This window comes from Schistocerca gregaria, chromosome 2, assembly GCF_023897955.1.
Source record: "Schistocerca gregaria isolate iqSchGreg1 chromosome 2, iqSchGreg1.2, whole genome shotgun sequence".
Lineage (NCBI taxonomy): Eukaryota > Metazoa > Arthropoda > Insecta > Orthoptera > Acrididae > Schistocerca > Schistocerca gregaria.
Window position 1 is genome coordinate 971,178,898 of NC_064921.1, and position 22,211 is coordinate 971,201,108.

The 22,211-nt window shown below is 42.7% G+C and overlaps 41 non-coding genes across 41 annotated transcripts; 20 read left to right on the forward strand and 21 right to left on the reverse strand.

Moving 5' to 3' along the window:
* Positions 1–71: 71 nt before the first annotated feature.
* On the reverse strand, positions 72–143 carry Trnaq-cug (transfer RNA glutamine (anticodon CUG)). The gene has a single exon. It is a non-coding gene; the product is annotated as a tRNA-Gln (tRNA).
* A 247-nt stretch (positions 144–390) lies between these two features.
* On the forward strand, positions 391–479 carry Trnay-gua (transfer RNA tyrosine (anticodon GUA)). Its single transcript is given in 2 exon segments — positions 391–427; positions 444–479. It is a non-coding gene; the product is annotated as a tRNA-Tyr (tRNA).
* A 358-nt stretch (positions 480–837) lies between these two features.
* On the reverse strand, positions 838–909 carry Trnaq-cug (transfer RNA glutamine (anticodon CUG)). Its single transcript has one exon. It is a non-coding gene; the product is annotated as a tRNA-Gln (tRNA).
* A 247-nt stretch (positions 910–1,156) lies between these two features.
* On the forward strand, positions 1,157–1,245 carry Trnay-gua (transfer RNA tyrosine (anticodon GUA)). The gene is given in 2 exon segments: positions 1,157–1,193; positions 1,210–1,245. It is a non-coding gene; the product is annotated as a tRNA-Tyr (tRNA).
* A 355-nt stretch (positions 1,246–1,600) lies between these two features.
* On the reverse strand, positions 1,601–1,675 carry Trnaq-cug (transfer RNA glutamine (anticodon CUG)). The gene has a single exon. It is a non-coding gene; the product is annotated as a tRNA-Gln (tRNA).
* A 247-nt stretch (positions 1,676–1,922) lies between these two features.
* Trnay-gua (transfer RNA tyrosine (anticodon GUA)) lies at positions 1,923–2,011 on the forward strand. The gene is given in 2 exon segments: positions 1,923–1,959; positions 1,976–2,011. It is a non-coding gene; the product is annotated as a tRNA-Tyr (tRNA).
* Positions 2,012–2,366: 355 nt separating this feature from the next.
* Trnaq-cug (transfer RNA glutamine (anticodon CUG)) lies at positions 2,367–2,441 on the reverse strand. Its single transcript has one exon. It is a non-coding gene; the product is annotated as a tRNA-Gln (tRNA).
* Positions 2,442–2,688: 247 nt separating this feature from the next.
* Trnay-gua (transfer RNA tyrosine (anticodon GUA)) lies at positions 2,689–2,777 on the forward strand. Its single transcript is given in 2 exon segments — positions 2,689–2,725; positions 2,742–2,777. It is a non-coding gene; the product is annotated as a tRNA-Tyr (tRNA).
* A 358-nt stretch (positions 2,778–3,135) lies between these two features.
* Positions 3,136–3,207, reverse strand: Trnaq-cug (transfer RNA glutamine (anticodon CUG)). The gene has a single exon. It is a non-coding gene; the product is annotated as a tRNA-Gln (tRNA).
* Positions 3,208–3,454: 247 nt separating this feature from the next.
* Trnay-gua (transfer RNA tyrosine (anticodon GUA)) lies at positions 3,455–3,543 on the forward strand. The gene is given in 2 exon segments: positions 3,455–3,491; positions 3,508–3,543. It is a non-coding gene; the product is annotated as a tRNA-Tyr (tRNA).
* Positions 3,544–3,898: 355 nt separating this feature from the next.
* Trnaq-cug (transfer RNA glutamine (anticodon CUG)) lies at positions 3,899–3,973 on the reverse strand. The gene has a single exon. It is a non-coding gene; the product is annotated as a tRNA-Gln (tRNA).
* Positions 3,974–4,220: 247 nt separating this feature from the next.
* Positions 4,221–4,309, forward strand: Trnay-gua (transfer RNA tyrosine (anticodon GUA)). The gene is given in 2 exon segments: positions 4,221–4,257; positions 4,274–4,309. It is a non-coding gene; the product is annotated as a tRNA-Tyr (tRNA).
* A 358-nt stretch (positions 4,310–4,667) lies between these two features.
* Trnaq-cug (transfer RNA glutamine (anticodon CUG)) lies at positions 4,668–4,739 on the reverse strand. The gene has a single exon. It is a non-coding gene; the product is annotated as a tRNA-Gln (tRNA).
* Positions 4,740–4,986: 247 nt separating this feature from the next.
* On the forward strand, positions 4,987–5,075 carry Trnay-gua (transfer RNA tyrosine (anticodon GUA)). Its single transcript is given in 2 exon segments — positions 4,987–5,023; positions 5,040–5,075. It is a non-coding gene; the product is annotated as a tRNA-Tyr (tRNA).
* A 358-nt stretch (positions 5,076–5,433) lies between these two features.
* Trnaq-cug (transfer RNA glutamine (anticodon CUG)) lies at positions 5,434–5,505 on the reverse strand. The gene has a single exon. It is a non-coding gene; the product is annotated as a tRNA-Gln (tRNA).
* Positions 5,506–12,381: 6,876 nt separating this feature from the next.
* Trnaq-cug (transfer RNA glutamine (anticodon CUG)) lies at positions 12,382–12,453 on the reverse strand. Its single transcript has one exon. It is a non-coding gene; the product is annotated as a tRNA-Gln (tRNA).
* Positions 12,454–12,700: 247 nt separating this feature from the next.
* On the forward strand, positions 12,701–12,789 carry Trnay-gua (transfer RNA tyrosine (anticodon GUA)). The gene is given in 2 exon segments: positions 12,701–12,737; positions 12,754–12,789. It is a non-coding gene; the product is annotated as a tRNA-Tyr (tRNA).
* A 358-nt stretch (positions 12,790–13,147) lies between these two features.
* Trnaq-cug (transfer RNA glutamine (anticodon CUG)) lies at positions 13,148–13,219 on the reverse strand. Its single transcript has one exon. It is a non-coding gene; the product is annotated as a tRNA-Gln (tRNA).
* Positions 13,220–13,466: 247 nt separating this feature from the next.
* Trnay-gua (transfer RNA tyrosine (anticodon GUA)) lies at positions 13,467–13,555 on the forward strand. The gene is given in 2 exon segments: positions 13,467–13,503; positions 13,520–13,555. It is a non-coding gene; the product is annotated as a tRNA-Tyr (tRNA).
* Positions 13,556–13,913: 358 nt separating this feature from the next.
* On the reverse strand, positions 13,914–13,985 carry Trnaq-cug (transfer RNA glutamine (anticodon CUG)). Its single transcript has one exon. It is a non-coding gene; the product is annotated as a tRNA-Gln (tRNA).
* Positions 13,986–14,232: 247 nt separating this feature from the next.
* On the forward strand, positions 14,233–14,321 carry Trnay-gua (transfer RNA tyrosine (anticodon GUA)). Its single transcript is given in 2 exon segments — positions 14,233–14,269; positions 14,286–14,321. It is a non-coding gene; the product is annotated as a tRNA-Tyr (tRNA).
* A 358-nt stretch (positions 14,322–14,679) lies between these two features.
* Trnaq-cug (transfer RNA glutamine (anticodon CUG)) lies at positions 14,680–14,751 on the reverse strand. Its single transcript has one exon. It is a non-coding gene; the product is annotated as a tRNA-Gln (tRNA).
* A 247-nt stretch (positions 14,752–14,998) lies between these two features.
* On the forward strand, positions 14,999–15,087 carry Trnay-gua (transfer RNA tyrosine (anticodon GUA)). The gene is given in 2 exon segments: positions 14,999–15,035; positions 15,052–15,087. It is a non-coding gene; the product is annotated as a tRNA-Tyr (tRNA).
* Positions 15,088–15,445: 358 nt separating this feature from the next.
* Positions 15,446–15,517, reverse strand: Trnaq-cug (transfer RNA glutamine (anticodon CUG)). The gene has a single exon. It is a non-coding gene; the product is annotated as a tRNA-Gln (tRNA).
* A 247-nt stretch (positions 15,518–15,764) lies between these two features.
* Trnay-gua (transfer RNA tyrosine (anticodon GUA)) lies at positions 15,765–15,853 on the forward strand. The gene is given in 2 exon segments: positions 15,765–15,801; positions 15,818–15,853. It is a non-coding gene; the product is annotated as a tRNA-Tyr (tRNA).
* Positions 15,854–16,211: 358 nt separating this feature from the next.
* Trnaq-cug (transfer RNA glutamine (anticodon CUG)) lies at positions 16,212–16,283 on the reverse strand. Its single transcript has one exon. It is a non-coding gene; the product is annotated as a tRNA-Gln (tRNA).
* Positions 16,284–16,530: 247 nt separating this feature from the next.
* On the forward strand, positions 16,531–16,619 carry Trnay-gua (transfer RNA tyrosine (anticodon GUA)). The gene is given in 2 exon segments: positions 16,531–16,567; positions 16,584–16,619. It is a non-coding gene; the product is annotated as a tRNA-Tyr (tRNA).
* A 358-nt stretch (positions 16,620–16,977) lies between these two features.
* Positions 16,978–17,049, reverse strand: Trnaq-cug (transfer RNA glutamine (anticodon CUG)). Its single transcript has one exon. It is a non-coding gene; the product is annotated as a tRNA-Gln (tRNA).
* A 247-nt stretch (positions 17,050–17,296) lies between these two features.
* Positions 17,297–17,385, forward strand: Trnay-gua (transfer RNA tyrosine (anticodon GUA)). Its single transcript is given in 2 exon segments — positions 17,297–17,333; positions 17,350–17,385. It is a non-coding gene; the product is annotated as a tRNA-Tyr (tRNA).
* A 358-nt stretch (positions 17,386–17,743) lies between these two features.
* Trnaq-cug (transfer RNA glutamine (anticodon CUG)) lies at positions 17,744–17,815 on the reverse strand. The gene has a single exon. It is a non-coding gene; the product is annotated as a tRNA-Gln (tRNA).
* Positions 17,816–18,062: 247 nt separating this feature from the next.
* On the forward strand, positions 18,063–18,151 carry Trnay-gua (transfer RNA tyrosine (anticodon GUA)). The gene is given in 2 exon segments: positions 18,063–18,099; positions 18,116–18,151. It is a non-coding gene; the product is annotated as a tRNA-Tyr (tRNA).
* A 358-nt stretch (positions 18,152–18,509) lies between these two features.
* Trnaq-cug (transfer RNA glutamine (anticodon CUG)) lies at positions 18,510–18,581 on the reverse strand. Its single transcript has one exon. It is a non-coding gene; the product is annotated as a tRNA-Gln (tRNA).
* Positions 18,582–18,828: 247 nt separating this feature from the next.
* On the forward strand, positions 18,829–18,917 carry Trnay-gua (transfer RNA tyrosine (anticodon GUA)). The gene is given in 2 exon segments: positions 18,829–18,865; positions 18,882–18,917. It is a non-coding gene; the product is annotated as a tRNA-Tyr (tRNA).
* Positions 18,918–19,275: 358 nt separating this feature from the next.
* On the reverse strand, positions 19,276–19,347 carry Trnaq-cug (transfer RNA glutamine (anticodon CUG)). Its single transcript has one exon. It is a non-coding gene; the product is annotated as a tRNA-Gln (tRNA).
* A 246-nt stretch (positions 19,348–19,593) lies between these two features.
* Trnay-gua (transfer RNA tyrosine (anticodon GUA)) lies at positions 19,594–19,682 on the forward strand. Its single transcript is given in 2 exon segments — positions 19,594–19,630; positions 19,647–19,682. It is a non-coding gene; the product is annotated as a tRNA-Tyr (tRNA).
* Positions 19,683–20,040: 358 nt separating this feature from the next.
* On the reverse strand, positions 20,041–20,112 carry Trnaq-cug (transfer RNA glutamine (anticodon CUG)). The gene has a single exon. It is a non-coding gene; the product is annotated as a tRNA-Gln (tRNA).
* Positions 20,113–20,359: 247 nt separating this feature from the next.
* Trnay-gua (transfer RNA tyrosine (anticodon GUA)) lies at positions 20,360–20,448 on the forward strand. Its single transcript is given in 2 exon segments — positions 20,360–20,396; positions 20,413–20,448. It is a non-coding gene; the product is annotated as a tRNA-Tyr (tRNA).
* Positions 20,449–20,806: 358 nt separating this feature from the next.
* On the reverse strand, positions 20,807–20,878 carry Trnaq-cug (transfer RNA glutamine (anticodon CUG)). The gene has a single exon. It is a non-coding gene; the product is annotated as a tRNA-Gln (tRNA).
* Positions 20,879–21,125: 247 nt separating this feature from the next.
* On the forward strand, positions 21,126–21,214 carry Trnay-gua (transfer RNA tyrosine (anticodon GUA)). The gene is given in 2 exon segments: positions 21,126–21,162; positions 21,179–21,214. It is a non-coding gene; the product is annotated as a tRNA-Tyr (tRNA).
* A 358-nt stretch (positions 21,215–21,572) lies between these two features.
* On the reverse strand, positions 21,573–21,644 carry Trnaq-cug (transfer RNA glutamine (anticodon CUG)). The gene has a single exon. It is a non-coding gene; the product is annotated as a tRNA-Gln (tRNA).
* A 247-nt stretch (positions 21,645–21,891) lies between these two features.
* Positions 21,892–21,980, forward strand: Trnay-gua (transfer RNA tyrosine (anticodon GUA)). The gene is given in 2 exon segments: positions 21,892–21,928; positions 21,945–21,980. It is a non-coding gene; the product is annotated as a tRNA-Tyr (tRNA).
* Positions 21,981–22,211: the final 231 nt, after the last annotated feature.

Below are 22,211 nucleotides of genomic sequence, written 5' to 3' on the forward strand. Positions count from 1 at the left end.
TAACGCCGTGAGCCTATTGCTGCTACTTCCTCAGCGAGAAACTCTTATTACAGAAAATTTAGACTAAACGAAGGTTCCACCGAGATTCGAACTCGGATCGCTGGATTCAGAGTCCAGAATGCTAACCATTACACCATGGAACCAGACAGCAGGATAAGACTCGTAATACACTTAGCAGTCCTCTGACATACTTCAGACACTTCCTACTTGCATATTTTAACCTAATCGACACCATCGAGCATTATAAAACTTAATCTGGGCAATGTTTGCAGTTGCAGCCGATGATTGCATTTCCTGTGCGTCTATATGGACGCGCTGAGTAGCAGTGTGTGCAGACGGCAGACAGGGACGGACGTAAAGCAATGAGTAGGAATAAGAAAGCATACAGAGCCTCTGGTAGCTCACTTGGTAGAGGGGTGGGCTGTAGTGGAGGATTCACAGTTATCCATAGGTCGCTGGTTCAAATCCGGCCCAGAGGACTGTTTTTCTAATCTCATCAGCAAAGAGGCTCCAGAGAATGCCCACTGAGTCAGAACCTCCCTATGTTTTAAACCTATTTTAAAGGAAATTCATTTGCTCAGCTTGTAATAGCTAGTTGATAATCATGGGATTTTTAACCTTCGTGGGATAATGATATTTCTTCGAATTATCGTAAAATTGCTTGCTCTTACAGGTATTACTCGTTTAATGTTCTATATAGGTCACAAAGTCGCATCAATATTCGGCCGTTTTATAGACGCATCGTTTTTTACACAAACGTAGAAACTAACGCCGTGAGCCTATTGCTGCTACTTCCTCAGCGAGAAACTCTTATTACAGAAAATTTAGACTAAACGAAGGTTCCACCGAGATTCGAACTCGGATCGCTGGATTCAGAGTCCAGAGTGCTAACCGTTACACCGTGGAACCAGACAGCAGGATAAGACTCGTAATACACTTAGCAGTCCTCTGACATACTTCAGACACTTCCTACTTGCATATTTTAACCTAATCGACACCATCGAGCATTATAAAACTTAATCTGGGCAATGTTTGCAGTTGCAGCCGATGATTGCATTTCCTGTGCGTCTATATGGCCGCGCTGAGTAGCAGTGTGTGCAGACGGCAGACAGGGACGGACGTAAAGCAATGAGTAGGAATAAGAAAGTGTACAGAGCCTCTGGTAGCTCAGTTGGTAGAGCGGTGGACTGTAGTGGAGGATTCACAGTTATCCATAGGTCGCTGGTTCAAATCCGGCCCAGAGGACTGTTTTTCTAATCTCATCAGCAAAGAGGCTCCAGAGAATGCCCACTGAGTCAGAACCTCCCTATGTTTTAAACCTATTTTAAAGGAAATTCATTTGCTCAGCTTGTAATAGCTAGTTGATAATCATGGGATTTTTAACCTTCGTGGGATAATGATATTTCTTCGAATTATCGTAAAATTGCTTGCTCTTACAGGTATTACTCGTTTAATGTTCTATATAGGTCACAAAGTCGCACCAATATTCGGCCGTTTTATAGACGCATCGTTTTTTACACAAACGTAGAAACTAACGCCGTGAGCCTATTGCTGATACTTCCTCAGCGAGAAACTCTTATTACAGAAAATTTAGACTAAACGAACGTTCCACCGAGATTCGAACTCGGATCGCTGGATTCAGAGTCCAGAGTGCTAACCGTTACACCATGGAACCAGACAGCAGGATAAGACTAGTAATACACTTAGCAGTCCTCTGACATACTTCAGACACTTCCTACTTGCATATTTTAACCTAATCGACACCATCGAGCATTATAAAACTTAATCTGGGCAATGTTTGCAGTTGCAGCCGATGATTGCATTTCCTGTGCGTCTATATGGCCGCGCTGAGTAGCAGTGTGTGCAGACGGCAGACAGGGACGGACGTAAAGCAATGAGTAGGAATAAGAAAGTGTACAGAGCCTCTGGTAGCTCAGTTGGTAGAGCGGTGGACTGTAGTGGAGGATTCACAGTTATCCATAGGTCGCTGGTTCAAATCCGGCCCAGAGGACTGTTTTTCTAATCTCATCAGCAAAGAGGCTCCAGAGAATGCCCACTGAGTCAGAACCTCCCTATGTTTTAAACCTATTTTAAAGGAAATTCATTTGCTCAGCTTGTAATAGCTAGTTGATAATCATGGGATTTTTAACCTTCGTGGGATAATGATATTTCTTCGAATTATCGTAAAATTGCTTGCTCTTACAGGTATTACTCGTTTAATGTTCTATATAGGTCACAAAGTCGCACCAATATTCGGCCGTTTTATAGACGCATCGTTTTTTACACAAACGTAGAAACTAACGCCGTGAGCCTATTGCTGATACTTCCTCAGCGAGAAACTCTTATTACAGAAAATTTAGACTAAACGAACGTTCCACCGAGATTCGAACTCGGATCGCTGGATTCAGAGTCCAGAGTGCTAACCGTTACACCATGGAACCAGACAGCAGGATAAGACTCGTAATACACTTAGCAGTCCTCTGACATACTTCAGACACTTCCTACTTGCATATTTTAACCTAATCGACACCATCGAGCATTATAAAACTTAATCTGGGCAATGTTTGCAGTTGCAGCCGATGATTGCATTTCCTGTGCGTCTATATGGCCGCGCTGAGTAGCAGTGTGTGCAGACGGCAGACAGGGACGGACGTAAAGCAATGAGTAGGAATAAGAAAGTATACAGAGCCTCTGGTAGCTCAGTTGGTAGAGTGCTGGACTGTAGTGGAGGATTCACAGTTATCCATAGGTCGCTGGTTCAAATCCGGCCCAGAGGACTGTTTTTCTAATCTCATCAGCAAAGAGGCTCCAGAGAATGCCCACTGAGTCAGAACCTCCCTATGTTTTAAACCTATTTTAAAGGAAATTCATTTGCTCAGCTTGTAATAGCTAGTTGATAATCATGGGATTTTTAACCTTCGTGGGATAATGATATTTCTTCGAATTATCGTAAAATTGCTTGCTCTTACAGGTATTACTCGTTTAATGTTCTATATAGGTCACAAAGTCGCACCAATATTCGGCCGTTTTATAGACGCATCGTTTTTTACACAAACGTAGAAACTAACGCCGTGAGCCTATTGCTGCTACTTCCTCAGCGAGAAACTCTTATTACACAAAATTTAGACTAAACGAAGGTTCCACCGAGATTCGAACTCGGATCGCTGGATTCAGAGTCCAGAGTGCTAACCGTTACACCATGGAACCAGACAGCAGGATAAGACTCGTAATACACTTAGCAGTCCTCTGACATACTTCAGACACTTCCTACTTGCATATTTTAACCTAATCGACACCATCGAGCATTATAAAACTTAATCTGGGCAATGTTTGCAGTTGCAGCCGATGATTGCATTTCCTGTGCGTCTATATGGCCGCGCTGAGTAGCAGTGTGTGCAGACGGCAGACAGGGACGGACGTAAAGCAATGAGTAGGAATAAGAAAGTGTACAGAGCCTCTGGTAGCTCAGTTGGTAGAGCGGTGGACTGTAGTGGAGGATTCACAGTTATCCATAGGTCGCTGGTTCAAATCCGGCCCAGAGGACTGTTTTTCTAATCTCATCAGCAAAGAGGCTCCAGAGAATGCCCACTGAGTCAGAACCTCCCTATGTTTTAAACCTATTTTAAAGGAAATTCATTTGCTCAGCTTGTAATAGCTAGTTGATAATCATGGGATTTTTAACCTTCGTGGGATAATGATATTTCTTCGAATTATCGTAAAATTGCTTGCTCTTACAGGTATTACTCGTTTAATGTTCTATATAGGTCACAAAGTCGCACCAATATTCGGCCGTTTTATAGACGCATCGTTTTTTACACAAACGTAGAAACTAACGCCGTGAGCCTATTGCTGATACTTCCTCAGCGAGAAACTCTTATTACAGAAAATTTAGACTAAACGAACGTTCCACCGAGATTCGAACTCGGATCGCTGGATTCAGAGTCCAGAGTGCTAACCGTTACACCATGGAACCAGACAGCAGGATAAGACTCGTAATACACTTAGCAGTCCTCTGACATACTTCAGACACTTCCTACTTGCATATTTTAACCTAATCGACACCATCGAGCATTATAAAACTTAATCTGGGCAATGTTTGCAGTTGCAGCCGATGATTGCATTTCCTGTGCGTCTATATGGCCGCGCTGAGTAGCAGTGTGTGCAGACGGCAGACAGGGACGGACGTAAAGCAATGAGTAGGAATAAGAAAGTATACAGAGCCTCTGGTAGCTCAGTTGGTAGAGTGCTGGACTGTAGTGGAGGATTCACAGTTATCCATAGGTCGCTGGTTCAAATCCGGCCCAGAGGACTGTTTTTCTAATCTCATCAGCAAAGAGGCTCCAGAGAATGCCCACTGAGTCAGAACCTCCCTATGTTTTAAACCTATTTTAAAGGAAATTCATTTGCTCAGCTTGTAATAGCTAGTTGATAATCATGGGATTTTTAACCTTCGTGGGATAATGATATTTCTTCGAATTATCGTAAAATTGCTTGCTCTTACAGGTATTACTCGTTTAATGTTCTATATAGGTCACAAAGTCGCACCAATATTCGGCCGTTTTATAGACGCATCGTTTTTTACACAAACGTAGAAACTAACGCCGTGAGCCTATTGCTGCTACTTCCTCAGCGAGAAACTCTTATTACAGAAAATTTAGACTAAACGAAGGTTCCACCGAGATTCGAACTCGGATCGCTGGATTCAGAGTCCAGAGTGCTAACCGTTACACCATGGAACCAGACAGCAGGATAAGACTCGTAATACACTTAGCAGTCCTCTGACATACTTCAGACACTTCCTACTTGCATATTTTAACCTAATCGACACCATCGAGCATTATAAAACTTAATCTGGGCAATGTTTGCAGTTGCAGCCGATGATTGCATTTCCTGTGCGTCTATATGGCCGCGCTGAGTAGCAGTGTGTGCAGACGGCAGACAGGGACGGACGTAAAGCAATGAGTAGGAATAAGAAAGTATACAGAGCCTCTGGTAGCTCAGTTGGTAGAGAGGTGGACTGTAGTGGAGGATTCACAGTTATCCATAGGTCGCTGGTTCAAATCCGGCCCAGAGGACTGTTTTTCTAATCTCATCAGCAAAGAGGCTCCAGAGAATGCCCACTGAGTCAGAACCTCCCTATGTTTTAAACCTATTTTAAAGGAAATTCATTTGCTCAGCTTGTAATAGCTAGTTGATAATCATGGGATTTTTAACCTTCGTGGGATAATGATATTTCTTCGAATTATCGTAAAATTGCTTGCTCTTACAGGTATTACTCGTTTAATGTTCTATATAGGTCACAAAGTCGCACCAATATTCGGCCGTTTTATAGATGCATCGTTTTTTACACAAACGTAGAAACTAACGCCGTGAGCCTATTGCTGCTACTTCCTCAGCGAGAAACTCTTATTACAGAAAATTTAGACTAAACGAAGGTTCCACCGAGATTCGAACTCCGATCGCTGGATTCAGAGTCCAGAGTGCTAACCGTTACACCATGGAACCAGACAGCAGGATAAGACTCGTAATACACTTAGCAGTCCTCTGACATACTTCAGACACTTCCTACTTGCATATTTTAACCTAATCGACACCATCGAGCATTATAAAACTTAATCTGGGCAATGTTTGCAGTTGCAGCCGATGATTGCATTTCCTGTGCGTCTATATGGCCGCGCTGAGTAGCAGTGTGTGCAGACGGCAGACAGGGACGGACGTAAAGCAATGAGTAGGAATAAGAAAGTATACAGAGCCTCTGGTAGCTCAGTTGGCATTCTGGCTTTAGCCGTCGCCGCGGTCGGACGTGCTTGTTGTTTACTCCGCGTACGTTAGCGCTATCGCCGGTGTTTGGTGTTTACGTGAAGTTAGCTGTACATTTTCGCTGTTATTTTTTGAGTGGTGTCTCTGATAAGTGTTTTTATAGTGCTTTCGTCCGTTCCACGTCTCGTGCTTCGCCGCAATTTCGGTTGTTGCCGGAATTTCGTCGGAACCGACGACCATGTCTGACACCGTCAGGAAGAATACTTTAGTCTTCTCGTTCGAGAAAGAAACACGGCCGGTCCAACCCACTGCGCTGGAAATCCACGATTGGCTGACTGAGGTAATCGGTATAAATTCTGACTCTGTTCATACCACGCAATTAGATGCTGAAAAATACTGTGTTTTTGTTAAATTTCTGAACTCAGTGACAGTCGATAAGTTGCTTGCAAAATGGGGTAATTCCGTCGAATTTGTTCATCGAGACGGTTCAAAAAGTAATGTCTCTGTACGAAAAGCTGATATCATGTACACCAATGTCAGGATTTTGAATGTTCCAATTGAAATTGATAATCAGTTGATCAAGGACGCTCTATCTAAATATGGCGAAGTTAAATCTATCTATAACGAAAGATGGTCGAAGCTAAACAAGATACAGTGTTTTAATGGCATTAGATCCGTTGAAATGGAGGTGAAAGCCAACATTCCGTCCCATATATCCGTTGCAGGCCATAAAGCACATGTTGTGTATTCTGGTCAGGAGCGCACGTGCAATATTTGCAATGAGACAGGTCATTTCCGACAAGATTGTCCGCGCCGTGTTTTTGTTCTTCGGAACAATCTAACACAGCGTCACAAACTGACCCTCAGCGATGTCTTACCAAATAGCACTTCCCTTCTTTCGGTTAACGACAGTGGTGCATGTACTTCTGCAGTGCCCGCCATAACTACTACGGAGTTCCCTCCCCTGAGCGTCATTACATCACACCCTTCTGTTCCCGATTGCGATCTCCAGACTAAGAAGCGACCGTTGGAAACGACCGATGACGGCTCGGACGGCGAGTCCGCCCGTAATTCGCCTTCCACCCGCAAGCAGAAGCAGTGTAATGCGGATGTGCTCGAGGAAACAAACAGTACATGTATTGACGTGACGACAGCCGCTGAGGCAACCCGGCCGCTGTCGGCGGCTGAACAGGTACAAACGGTCCACGGAGGGGACGCAGTAACAATTGTCGCGGAGACGGAAGAGGCGCACTCCGAAGCACAAGAGGTGACGGAGCGGAACCCAACTCAAGAACTTACAGACCCACAAACCGCCGACTCAGTCAGTGCTCTGGAGCTAGTGACGGAAGAACAAGGAAATGGCACTCGTAAAAAGGACGCTGTTGAGGCAGCTTCGGTCACAACGGTGGTAAAGATAGACAATCCGAATGACGGCGCGTTGAACCAAGATGTCCGAAGACGCCGACTCAAACCGCAACCTAATCTCAAAGCTTCCCGTAACCAAAGCAAACTACAACCAGCACAAGAGGAAGCGACGGCCAAGAACGTCTTGTATGAAATCATCACGGAAAGACCTAAGGAGGTACCTTCAAGTGACATTAGTGATGCAAAGCCCCTCGGTAAAACTAAAACCCGAGATGTTCGGAATCCTGCACCAAAATGAGGCTGTAAGATGAAAAAAAAAAAAGGATTTTGTTGAACCAGTTTCATTTCTAATTGTACTACTGTCTTAGTCATATTTCAGAGGAACCAGATGAAGTGTTTACCGAGCTTCAAATACTGACTATTCTTTTAGATGTTTGTTTAAGCGGAGTCGTTTCTCCCTTCTAGAAGTTGCACATCTCTTTTTTTTTATTAATATTTTGTTATCTTTTTAATCACTTATTTACTTTTTATGCAAACTAAATGTCCCAGGCATATACAATTACGACTATCAATATTAACAGGATTACATCCGTGACTAAAGTTACAGCGCTCAAGGATTATTTATATGAGTCAGGGACGGACATTGCTTTCCTACAGGAAGTAGTGCTGACTAATCTTACAGTGCCTGGATATTTGGCGATTTTAAATGTCTCACTTGACACCAACGTCGGTACAGCAATTTTAGTCAGGGAGGGGATTCCTGTCTCGGATATCGAGAGGTTGGACTCCGGCAGAGCGATAGGTATAAAAGTCTTTGGTTCTACCCTTATCAATCTGTATGCCCCTTCTGGCACATCCAATAGAATGGAAAGAGCACAGTTCTATAAAGAAGAAATCATTTATTTATTACGGAAAAACCCAAAAGATCTTATAATAGGCGGTGATTTTAATTGTGTGATAAATAAGAAAGACCAGGTTCCGAATTTTAATAACTGCAATGAACTGAAGCGTTTCGTCACTGTTTTACAGCTTAAAGATGCTTGGGAAATAATGTATCCCACATTTGTGGCATTTACATTCCTAGGTCCTCACTCACGTAGCAGGATCGACAGACTCTACATATCGCAAAGTCTAGTTAGCTCCTTCATTAAAGCAGAGACGATTCCAGTTTACTTTTCTGATCATAGCTCCGTGCTAGCTTCCATCAACCTTACTGCGCAACCCACTCGCCGTTTTAGAAGTTCATGGCACCTTAATACGTCACTGATGCAGGACGACGGATTAGAAGAAAGTTTGACAGAAGCGTGGGCATTGTGCCTCCGCTCTGCAGATAGACACGTCTCAGTACTAGACTGGTGGTGCAACAGGGCAAAGCCTAAACTGAGAAAAGTTCTCATCCAGTATAGTGTACAACGATCGAAAGACTTGAAAAATTCCATAGAATTTTATTATACCATGCTGCGAAATTTATATGAGCAGGCAAACACTTCCAACGTCCGTCTGGCAGATATCAAGCAAACTAAGGCCAAATTGCTCAGTCTTAAAAGACAGCAGATGGAGGGTCTGAAATTAAAATCCAAGGCTAAGACAGTCGTGGAGGATGAACATGCTTCCTTGTACCATCTACTGAAGCACGAAAGAAACAGGAGACGCACCTTCATTGATGGACTTCAGTCTGAAACTGGCGAGACACTCACGACTCAGAGAGACATCGTCAATGCAGTGCACAAATATTACGAAGACCTATACACTGCCAACCCGGTATGTGAAGAGTCCTTCGATGAGTTCCTTAGTTCCATAGCTCCACAGGTCTCGGACGAGGAAAACGAAGACCTTCTCGTTGAGTGTACTAACGAAGATATCCACAGAATCATCTGCAAATCTCCTCTGAGGAAATCGCCGGGACCGGATGGTTTGCCTGTTGAATTTTATAAACGATACTGGCCACTGATTTGTGACATGTTTACCCGAATGACGAATGAGGTGCTTCAGGGAAAGCATTTACCTGCTGTTTTTAAAGAGAGCACAATAGTACTAATCCCAAAAAATGCTGCAAAAAGAAACCTCAACAACTTTCGTCCTATCTCCCTGTTAAACTCCGATTATAAAATCATCGGCAGAATTTTAAACAACAGACTCTCACAGTTGGCCAAAAAGATAGTAAGTCCATACCAGTCCTGTGTGCCTACCAAGAGCATTTCCAAAAGCATAGCTGAATATAGAGATATCATTGCAATCACTGCTGTGACCACCATAAAATGTGCTATCATGTTTATTGACTTCCAGAAAGCATTTGATCGTGTGGATCATAGATTCCTTAGTGCCACACTGAACAAAATAGGTTTTAATGAGCGAGACGTAAGTGTGATCAGAAATGTTGCAACAGGCATCAGCGCTTGTATATCAGTTAACTGCCAGAGGACAAAGCAGATTCAGATCAGGCGCGGCGTTCCTCAAGGAAGCCCCCTCTCCATGTTCCTATTCGTGCTTTCATTAGAACCTTTCCTCCGCAGTGTTCATGCCACTCTAACTGGCATCACATTATCTGGTCACCGAACAGTCATAAACGCCTATGCCGATGATGTCGGAGTCGTCCTGCGAAATCCCGACGACATTTTGAAATTGGAAACGCTAATTAAAAAGTACTGTAGAGTCTCCGGAGCAGGTGTCAACGCAAACAAAAGCAAACTCCTAAACCTGCGGGGTTTTCAACATACCACCTTAGCCTGGGCCACAATGGTCACCCAATGCAAAGCACTAGGAATAACACTGACACCTTGTCCGTTAAAAATGGCAGCTATCAATTGGAGAAATACGTCGGGACACCTTCTTGGAACAACAAGAGAAAACCTCCACCGTAACATGAACCACGTTCAGAGGGTGATTTTCATTAACCACTGCATTCTCTCCAGGAGTTACTTTATAGCACAGATCTTCCCACTACCGAAAATGATTGGAAAAAAGATAATGTCTACCATTGCCAGCTATCTTTGGAGAGGGGATATATTCAGAGTCGACGCAAGAACTGCGACCTTAGATCCCAGGAATGGAGGTTTGGGGTTAGTTGACATCAGAAATAAGGCGTCTGCGCTTTTTATAAAAAGGACCGCCACTATCCTTAGCGACCACGCTGATAGCATTACAACTAAATTATTTGAAGTTGTCAGGCCTGCCAGTTTACAGGCGCCGGTGAATGTGCAAAAAATAAATAACCGGCTCCAGTACGTTCGTGTATATTTTGTGGAATTCAGCTATCTCGGCGGTGTCATCATCAACTCACGACGGATCACGGCCCGCGATATTCTGTGCCATCGAAAGAAAATGGAGGGGAGAAACAAATTGGAAAGTAAATACCCACACACTGATTGGGACGCCATATGGAAAAATATTAATATGCGTGGTCTACCATCGGATGTCAAGTCAGCGTGGTATAAAACAGTGAATGAGACCGTAAGCACCAATGAAAGGTTACATGCAATCGGCGTTAGCGACACGAACCTATGTCTCAAATGTAAATTGATCGACACGTTAGTGCACAGATTCACGTGCGGTGGCAATCTACAACTCTGTAATTGGATTAGGGAACAACTGGCTTTTCTTACGAGATCTTCGGTGGAACATTTTCCCCCTGTTACATTCCTCAGGCCTCAGACTTGCTATTTTCCAGCAGCAAAAAACAACTCGGTCCATTGGTTAATGGGACACTATGTGAATTACGTAATTAATCACCTGGGAAATGACAATTCCACTGATTTTTACATGTACTTGAAGTGTGCTTTTTATAACGCCCTGAAATATAAAGACCACAAGAAAAACTACGGCAATATGCTTAAAATTGTATTCGAGCGACTGGGCATTGGTTGACAAGCCAACGAGATAAACAAAAATCGTTTATTTAAGCGAAACGACGCTTAAACAAAAACAATTGGGGAGAAGTACAATTTTACAGTTTCATATTACAATCACTTATCCTCTGCTGGCAAAGAAGGCTATTTTGTTTATTGCACAGAAGAAGCCGAAGCCGAAAGCCAGTATCGCAGGGTTAAAGATAAATTGTTTTCTTATACATTCATTTTATGACTGAGAAGGAAGTCTCATTTGTTTCCATGGAAGGGAACATACTTTTTTATTACTATTATTAATCTCAAGAAGGAAAGGAGGCTATGGAATTAGTGCCTTAACATAAAATTCCTTCTTCACATTCCATGAAGATTTTTCTTTTACAAAAAAAAAAAAAAAATAATAATAATAAAAAAAATAACAAACAAACAAAAATAATAATAATAACAATAAAAAAACTAAACAGAAATTAAAAAAAATAATATACAGGTTCAGGGTCCACTACTTCCTACAACTTTATTATATATTACAAAGAAGTATGCTAGGTTGCCGAGAAGCAGTGGATGAAAAAAAAAAAAAAAAAAAAAAAAAAAGCACTAAAGCTATAACCTTCAATCTCTATTGCCTCGGCATGACATAAATTTTTTGTTTCAAATGAAGCATCTTTTGGTTCAGGATTTCGAAGGCAAAACAGCATCGCGGCCAGGCCTCGAGATTTTGACCCCTGCCCGCTTTGCCTCCGCCTGCCTCATGCTGCCAAGTTCCTTACAAAAAAAAAAAAAAAAAAAAAAAAAAAAAAAAAAAAAAAAAAAAAGTGGTTAAGGCGAAAAAAAAAAAGAACCGCGCTGCTACTGCGATCAAAGGTTCGAATCCTGCCTCGGGCATGGATGTGTGTGTTGTCCTTAGCTTATTTAGGTTTAAGTAAGTTCTAAGTCTAGGGGGCAAAAAAAGAAAAAAAAAATAAGAAAAAAAAAAAAAAAAAAGTTGGTAGAGCGGTGGACTGTAGTGGAGGATTCACAGTTATCCATAGGTCGCTGGTTCAAATCCGGCCCAGAGGACTGTTTTTCTAATCTCATCAGCAAAGAGGCTCCAGAGAATGCCCACTGAGTCAGAACCTCCCTATGTTTTAAACCTATTTTAAAGGAAATTCATTTGCTCAGCTTGTAATAGCTAGTTGATAATCATGGGATTTTTAACCTTCGTGGGATAATGATATTTCTTCGAATTATCGTAAAATTGCTTGCTCTTACAGGTATTACTCGTTTAATGTTCTATATAGGTCACAAAGTCGCACCAATATTCGGCCGTTTTATAGACGCATCGTTTTTTACACAAACGTAGAAACTAACGCCGTGAGCCTATTGCTGGTACTTCCTCAGCGAGAAACTCTTATTACAGAAAATTTAGACTAAACAAAGGTTCCACCGAGATTCGAACTCGGATCGCTGGATTCAGAGTCCAGAGTGCTAACCGTTACACCATGGAACCAGACAGCAGGATAAGACTCGTAATACACTTAGAAGTCCTCTGACATACTTCAGACACTTCCTACTTGCATATGTTAACCTAATCGACACCATCGAGCATTATAAAACTTAATCTGGGCAATGTTTGCAGTTGCAGCCGATGATTGCATTTCCTGTGCGTCTATATGGCCGCGCTGAGTAGCAGTGTGTGCTGACGGCAGACAGGGACGGACGTAAAGCAATGAGTAGGAATAAGAAAGTATACAGAGCCTCTGGTAGCTCAGTTGGTAGAGCGGTGGACTGTAGTGGAGGATTCACAGTTACCCATAGGTCGCTGGTTCAAATCCGGCCCAGAGGACTGTTTTTCTAATCTCATCAGCAAAGAGGCTCCAGAGAATGCCCACTGAGTCAGAACCTCCCTATGTTTTAAACCTATTTTAAAGGAAATTCATTTGCTCAGCTTGTAATAGCTAGTTGATAATCATGGGATTTTTAACCTTCGTGGGATAATGATATTTCTTCGAATTATCGTAAAATTGCTTGCTCTTACAGGTATTACTCGTTTAATGTTCTATATAGGTCACAAAGTCGCACCAATATTCGGCCGTTTTATAGACGCATCGTTTTTTACACAAACGTAGAAACTAACGCCGTGAGCCTATTGCTGCTACTTCCTCAGCGAGAAACTCTTATTACAGAAAATTTAGACTAAACAAAGGTTCCACCGAGATTCGAACTCGGATCGCTGGATTCAGAGTCCAGAGTGCTAACCGTTACACCATGGAACCAGACAGCAGGATGAGACTCGTAATACACTTAGAAGTCCTCTGACATACTTCAGACACTTCCTACTTGCATATGTTAACCTAATCGACACCATCGAGCATTATAAAACTTAATCTGGGCAATGTTTGCAGTTGCAGCCGATGATTGCATTTCCTGTGCGTCTATATGGCCGCGCTGAGTAGCAGTGTGTGCAGACGGCAGACAGGGACGGACGTAAAGCAATGAGTAGGAATAAGAAAGTATACAGAGCCTCTGGTAGCTCAGTTGGTAGAGCGGTGGACTGTAGTGGAGGATTCACAGTTACCCATAGGTCGCTGGTTCAAATCCGGCCCAGAGGACTGTTTTTCTAATCTCATCAGCAAAGAGGCTCCAGAGAATGCCCACTGAGTCAGAACCTCCCTATGTTTTAAACCTATTTTAAAGGAAATTCATTTGCTCAGCTTGTAATAGCTAGTTGATAATCATGGGATTTTTAACCTTCGTGGGATAATGATATTTCTTCGAATTATCGTAAAATTGCTTGCTCTTACAGGTATTACTCGTTTAATGTTCTATATAGGTCACAAAGTCGCACCAATATTCGGCCGTTTTATAGACGCATCGTTTTTTACACAAACGTAGAAACTAACGCCGTGAGCCTATTGCTGCTACTTCCTCAGCGAGAAACTCTTATTACAGAAAATTTAGACTAAACGAAGGTTCCACCGAGATTCGAACTCGGATCGCTGGATTCAGAGTCCAGAGTGCTAACCGTTACACCATGGAACCAGACAGCAGGATAAGACTCGTAATACACTTAGCAGTCCTCTGACATACTTCAGACACTTCCTACTTGCATATTTTAACCTAATCGACACCATCGAGCATTATAAAACTTAATCTGGGCAATGTTTGCAGTTGCAGCCGATGATTGCATTTCCTGTGCGTCTATATGGCCGCGCTGAGTAGCAGTGTGTGCAGACGGCAGACAGAGACGGACGTAAAGCAATGAGTAGGAATAAGAAAGTATACAGAGCCTCTGGTAGCTCAGTTGGTAGAGCGGTGGACTGTAGTGGAGGATTCACAGTTATCCATAGGTCGCTGGTTCAAATCCGGCCCAGAGGACTGTTTTTCTAATCTCATCAGCAAAGAGGCTCCAGAGAATGCCCACTGAGTCAGAACCTCCCTATGTTTTAAACCTATTTTAAAGGAAATTCATTTGCTCAGCTTGTAATAGCTAGTTGATAATCATGGGATTTTTAACCTTCGTGGGATAATGATATTTCTTCGAATTATCGTAAAATTGCTTGCTCTTACAGGTATTACTCGTTTAATGTTCTATATAGGTCACAAAGTCGCACCAATATTCGGCCGTTTTATAGACGCATCGTTTTTTACACAAACGTAGAAACTAACGCCGTGAGCCTATTGCTGCTACTTCCTCAGCGAGAAACTCTTATTACAGAAAATTTAGACTAAACAAAGGTTCCACCGAGATTCGAACTCGGATCGCTGGATTCAGAGTCCAGAGTGCTAACCGTTACACCATGGAACCAGACAGCAGGATGAGACTCGTAATACACTTAGAAGTCCTCTGACATACTTCAGACACTTCCTACTTGCATATGTTAACCTAATCGACACCATCGAGCATTATAAAACTTAATCTGGGCAATGTTTGCAGTTGCAGCCGATGATTGCATTTCCTGTGCGTCTATATGGCCGCGCTGAGTAGCAGTGTGTGCAGACGGCAGACAGGGACGGACGTAAAGCAATGAGTAGGAATAAGACAGTATACAGAGCCTCTGGTAGCTCAGTTGGTAGAGCGGTGGACTGTAGTGGAGGATTCACAGTTACCCATAGGTCGCTGGTTCAAATCCGGCCCAGAGGACTGTTTTTCTAATCTCATCAGCAAAGAGGCTCCAGAGAATGCCCACTGAGTCAGAACCTCCCTATGTTTTAAACCTATTTTAAAGGAAATTCATTTGCTCAGCTTGTAATAGCTAGTTGATAATCATGGGATTTTTAACCTTCGTGGGATAATGATATTTCTTCGAATTATCGTAAAATTGCTTGCTCTTACAGGTATTACTCGTTTAATGTTCTATATAGGTCACAAAGTCGCACCAATATTCGGCCGTTTTATAGACGCATCGTTTTTTACACAAACATAGAAACTAACGCCGTGAGCCTATTGCTGCTACTTCCTCAGCGAGAAACTCTTATTACAGAAGATTTAGACTAAACGAAGGTTCCACCGAGATTCGAACTCGGATCGCTGGATTCAGAGTCCAGAGTGCTAACCGTTACACCATGGAACCAGACAGCAGGATAAGACTCGTAATACACTTAGAAGTCCTCTGACATACTTCAGACACTTCCTACTTGCATATTTTAACCTAATCGACACCATCGAGCATTATAAAACTTAATCTGGGCAATGTTTGCAGTTGCAGCCGATGATTGCATTTCCTGTGCGTCTATATGGCCGCGCTGAGTAGCAGTGTGTGCAGACGGCAGACAGGGACGGACGTAAAGCAATGAGTAGGAATAAGAAAGTATACAGAGCCTCTGGTAGCTCAGTTGGTAGAGCGGTGGACTGTAGTGGAGGATTCACAGTTATCCATAGGTCGCTGGTTCAAATCCGGCCCAGAGGACTGTTTTTCTAATCTCATCAGCAAAGAGGCTCCAGAGAATGCCCACTGAGTCAGAACCTCCCTATGTTTTAAACTTATTTTAAAGGAAATTCATTTGCTCAGCTTGTAATAGCTAGTTGATAATCATGGGATTTTTAACCTTCGTGGGATAATGATATTTCTTCGAATTATCGTAAAATTGCTTGCTCTTACAGGTATTACTCGTTTAATGTTCTATATAGGTCACAAAGTCGCACCAATATTCGGCCGTTTTATAGACGCATCGTTTTTTACACAAACGTAGAAACTAACGCCGTGAGCCTATTGCTGCTACTTCCTCAGCGAGAAACTCTTATTACAGAAAATTTAGGCTAAACGAAGGTTCCACCGAGATTCGAACTCGGATCGCTGGATTCAGAGTCCAGAGTGCTAACCGTTACACCATGGAACCAGACAGCAGGATAAGACTCGTAATACACTTAGCAGTCCTCTGACATACTTCAGACACTTCCTACTTGCATATTTTAACCTAATCGACACCATCGAGCATTATAAAACTTAATCTGGGCAATGTTTGCAGTTGCAGCCGATGATTGCATTTCCTGTGCGTCTATATGGCCGCGCTGATTAGCAGTGTGTGCAGACGGCAGACAGGGACGGACGTAAAGCAATGAGTAGGAATAAGAAAGCATACAGAGCCTCTGGTAGCTCAGTTGGTACAGCGGTGGACTGTAGTGGAGGATTCACAGTTATCCATAGGTCGCTGGTTCAAATCCGGCCCAGAGGACTGTTTTTCTAATCTCATCAGCAAAGAGGCTCCAGAGAATGCCCACTGAGTCAGAACCTCCCTATGTTTTAAACCTATTTTAAAGGAAATTCATTTGCTCAGCTTGTAATAGCTAGTTGATAATCATGGGATTTTTAACCTTCGTGGGATAATGATATTTCTTCGAATTACCGTAAAATTGCTTGCTCTTACAGGTATTACTCGTTTAATGTTCTATATAGGTCACAAAGTCGCACCAATATTCGGCCGTTTTATAGACGCATCGTTTTTTACACAAACGTAGAAACTAACGCCGTGAGCCTATTGCTGCTACTTCCTCAGCGAGAAACTCTTATTACAGAAAATTTAGACTAAACGAAGGTTCCACCGAGATTCGAACTCGGATCGCTGGATTCAGAGTCCAGAGTGCTAACCGTTACACCATGGAACCAGACAGCACGATAAGACTCGTAATACACTTAGCAGTCCTCTGACATACTTCAGACACTTCCTACTTGCATATTTTAACCTAATCGACACCATCGAGCATTATAAAACTTAATCTGGGCAATGTTTGCAGTTGCAGCCGATGATTGCATTTCCTGTGCGTCTATATGGCCGCGCTGAGTAGCAGTGTGTGCAGACGGCAGACAGGGACGGACGTAAAGCAATGAGTAGGAATAAGAAAGTATACAGAGCCTCTGGTAGCTCAGTTGGTAGAGCGGTGGACTGTAGTGGAGGATTCACAGTTATCCATAGGTCGCTGGTTCAAATCCGGCCCAGAGGACTGTTTTTCTAATCTCATCAGTAAAGAGGCTCCAGAGAATGCCCACTGAGTCAGAACCTCCCTATGTTTTAAACCTATTTTAAAGGAAATTCATTTGCTCAGCTTGTAATAGCTAGTTGATAATCATGGGATTTTTAACCTTCGTGGGATAATGATATTTCTTCGAATTATCGTAAAATTGCTTGCTCTTACAGGTATTACTCGTTTAATGTTCTATATAGGTCACAAAGTCGCACCAATATTCGGCCGTTTTATAGACGCATCGTTTTTTACACAAACGTAGAAACTAACGCCGTGAGCCTATTGCTGCTACTTCCTCAGCGAGAAACTCTTATTACAGAAGATTTAGACTAAACGAAGATTCCACCGAGATTCGAACTCGGATCGCTGGATTCAGAGTCCAGAGTGCTAACCGTTACACCATGGAACCAGACAGCAGGATAAGACTCGTAATACACTTAGAAGTCCTCTGACATACTTCAGACACTTCCTACTTGCATATTTTAACCTAATCGACACCATCGAGCATTATAAAACTTAATCTGGGCAATGTTTGCAGTTGCAGACGATGATTGCATTTCCTGTGCGTCTATATGGCCGCGCTGAGTAGCAGTGTGTGCAGACGGCAGACAGGGACGGACGTAAAGCAATGAGTAGGAATAAGAAAGTATACAGAGCCTCTGGTAGCTCAGTTGGTAGAGCGGTGGACTGTAGTGGAGGATTCACAGTTATCCATAGGTCGCTGGCTCAAATCCGGCCCAGAGGACTGTTTTTCTAATCTCATCAGCAAAGAGGCTCCAGAGAATGCCCACTGAGTCAGAACCTCCCTATGTTTTAAACCTATTTTAAAGGAAATTCATTTGCTCAGCTTGTAATAGCTAGTTGATAATCATGGGATTTTTAACCTTCGTGGGATAATGATATTTCTTCGAATTATCGTAAAATTGCTTGCTCTTACAGGTATTACTCGTTTAATGTTCTATATAGGTCACAAAGTCGCACCAATATTCGGCCGTTTTATAGACGCATCGTTTTTTACACAAACGTAGAAACTAACACCGTGAGCCTATTGCTGCTACTTCCTCAGCGAGAAACTCTTATTACAGAAAATTTAGACTAAACGAAGGTTCCACCGAGATTCGAACTCGGATCGCTGGATTCAGAGTCCAGAGTGCTAACCGTTACACCATGGAACCAGACAGCAGGATAAGACTCGTAATACACTTAGCAGTCCTCTGACATACTTCAGACACTTCCTACTTGCATATTTTAACCTAATCGACACCATCGAGCATTATAAAACTTAATCTGGGCAATGTTTGCAGTTGCAGCCGATGATTGCATTTCCTGTGCTTCTATATGGCCGCGCTGAGTAGCAGTGTGTGCAGACGGCAGACAGGGACGGACGTAAAGCAATGAGTAGGAATAGGAAAGTATACAGAGCTTCTGGTAGCTCAGTTGGTAGAGCGGTGGACTGTAGTGGAGGATTCACAGTTATCCATAGGTCGCTGGTTCAAATCCGGCCCAGAGGACTGTTTTTCTAATCTCATCAGCAAAGAGGCTCCAGAGAATGCCCACTGAGTCAGAACCTCCCTATGTTTTAAACCTATTTTAAAGAAAATTCATTTGCTCAGCTTGTAATAGCTAGTTGATAGTCATGGGATTTTTAACCTTCGTGGGATAATGATATTTCTTCGAATTATCGTAAAATTGCTTGCTCTTACAGGTATTACTCGTTTAATGTTCTATATAGGTCACAAAGTCGCACCAATATTCGGCCGTTTTATAGACGCATCGTTTTTTACACAAACGTAGAAACTAACGCCGTGAGCCTATTGCTGCTACTTCCTCAGCGAGAAACTCTTATTACAGAAAATTTAGGCTAAACGAAGGTTCCACCGAGATTCGAACTCGGATCGCTGGATTCAGAGTCCAGAGTGCTAACCGTTACACCATGGAACCAGACAGCAGGATAAGACTCGTAATACACTTAGCAGTCCTCTGACATACTTCAGACACTTCCTACTTGCATATTTTAACCTAATCGACACCATCGAGCATTATAAAACTTAATCTGGGCAATGTTTGCAGTTGCAGCCGATGATTGCATTCCTGTGCGTCTATATGGCCGCGCTGAGTAGCAGTGTGTGCAGACGGCAGACAGGGACGGACGTAAAGCAATGAGTAGGAATAAGAAAGTATACAGAGCCTCTGGTAGCTCAGTTGGTAGAGCGGTGGACTGTAGTGGAGGATTCACAGTTATCCACAGGTCGCTGGTTCAAATCCGGCCCAGAGGACTGTTTTTCTAATCTCATCAGTAAAGAGGCTCCAGAGAATGCCCACTGAGTCAGAACCTCCCTATGTTTTAAACCTATTTTAAAGGAAATGCATTTGCTCAGCTTGTAATAGCTAGTTGATAATCATGGGATTTTTAACCTTCGTGGGATAATGATATTTCTTCGAATTATCGTAAAATTGCTTGCTCTTACAGGTATTACTCGTTTAATGTTCTATATAGGTCACAAAGTCGCACCAATATTCGGCCGTTTTATAGACGCATCGTTTTTTACACAAACGTAGAAACTAACGCCGTGAGCCTATTGCTGCTACTTCCTCAGCGAGAAACTCTTATTACAGAAGATTTAGACTAAACGAAGGTTCCACCGAGATTCGAACTCGGATCGCTGGATTCAGAGTCCAGAGTGCTAACCGTTACATCATGGAACCAGACAGCAGGATAAGACTCGTAATACACTTAGAAGTCCTCTGACATACTTCAGACACTTCCTACTTGCATATTTTAACCTAATCGACACCATCGAGCATTATAAAACTTAATCTGGGCAATGTTTGCAGTTGCAGCCGATGATTGCATTTCCTGTGCGTCTATATGGCCGCGCTGAGTAGCAGTGTGTGCAGACGGCAGACAGGGACGGACGTAAAGCAATGAGTAGGAATAAGAAAGTATACAGAGCCTCTGTTAGCTCAGTTGGTAGAGCGGTGGACTGTAGTGGAGGATTCACAGTTATCCATAGGTCGCTGGTTCAAATCCGGCCCAGAGGACTGTTTTTCTAATCTCATCAGCAAAGAGGCTCCAGAGAATGCCCACTGAGTCAGAACCTCCCTATGTTTTAAACCTATTTTAAAGGAAATTCATTTGCTCAGCTTGTAATAGCTAGTTGATAATCATGGGATTTTTAACCTTCGTGGGATAATGATATTTCTTCGAATTATCGTAAAATTGCTTGCTCTTACAGGTATTACTCGTTTAATGTTCTATATAGGTCACAAAGTCGCACCAATATTCGGCCGTTTTATAGACGCATCGTTTTTTACACAAACGTAGAAACTAACGCCGTGAGCCTATTGCTGCTACTTCCTCAGCGAGAAACTCTTATTACAGAAAATTTAGACTAAACGAAGGTTCCACCGAGATTCGAACTCGGATCGCTGGATTCAGAGTCCAGAGTGCTAACCGTTACACCATGGAACCAGACAGCAGGATAAGACTCGTAATACACTTAGCAGTCCTCTGACATACTTCAGACACTTCCTACTTGCATATTTTAACCTAATCGACACCATCGAGCATTATAAAACTTAATCTGGGCAATGTTTGCAGTTGCAGCCGATGATTGCATTTCCTGTGCGTCTATATGGCCGCGCTGAGTAGCAGTGTGTGCAGACGGCAGACAGGGACGGACGTAAAGCAATGAGTAGGAATAAGAAAGTATACAGAGCCTCTGGTAGCTCAGTTGGTAGAGCGGTGGACTGTAGTGGAGGATTCACAGTTATCCATAGGTCGCTGGTTCAAATCTGGCCCAGAGGACTGTTTTTCTAATCTCATCAGCAAAGAGGCTCCAGAGAATGCCCACTGAGTCAGAACCTCCCTATGTTTTAAACCTATTTTAAAGGAAATTCATTTGCTCAGCTTGTAATAGCTAGTTGATAATCATGGGATTTTTAACCTTCGTGGGATAATGATATTTCTTCGAATTATCGTAAAATTGCTTGCTCTTACAGGTATTACTCGTTTAATGTTCTATATAGGTCACAAAGTCGCACCAATATTCGGCCGTTTTATAGACGCATCGTTTTTTACACAAACGTAGAAACTAACGCCGTGAGCCTATTGCTGCTACTTCCTCAGCGAGAAACTCTTATTACAGGAAATTTAGACTAAACGAAGGTTCCACCGAGATTAGAACTCGGATCGCTGGATTCAGAGTCCAGAGTGCTAACCGTTACACCATGGAACCAGACAGCAGGATAAGACTCGTAATACACTTAGCAGTCCTCTGACATACTTCAGACACTTCCTACTTGCATATTTTAACCTAATCGACACCATCGAGCATTATAAAACTTAATCTGGGCAATGTTTGCAGTTGCAGCCGATGATTGCATTTCCTGTGCGTCTATATGGCCGCGCTGAGTAGCAGTGTGTGCAGACGGCAGACAGGGACGGACGTAAAGCAATGAGTAGGAATAAGAAAGTATACAGAGCCTCTGGTAGCTCAGTTTGTAGAGCGGTGGACTGTAGTGGAGGATTCACAGTTATCCATAGGTCGCTGGCTCAAATCCGGCCCAGAGGACTGTTTTTCTAATCTCATCAGCAAAGAGGCTCCAGAGAATGCCCACTGAGTCAGAACCTCCCTATGTTTTAAACCTATTTTAAAGGAAATTCATTTGCTCAGCTTGTAATAGCTAGTTGATAATCATGGGATTTTTAACCTTCGTGGGATAATGATATTTCTTCGAATTATCGTAAAATTGCTTGCTCTTACAGGTATTACTCGTTTAATGTTCTATATAGGTCACAAAGT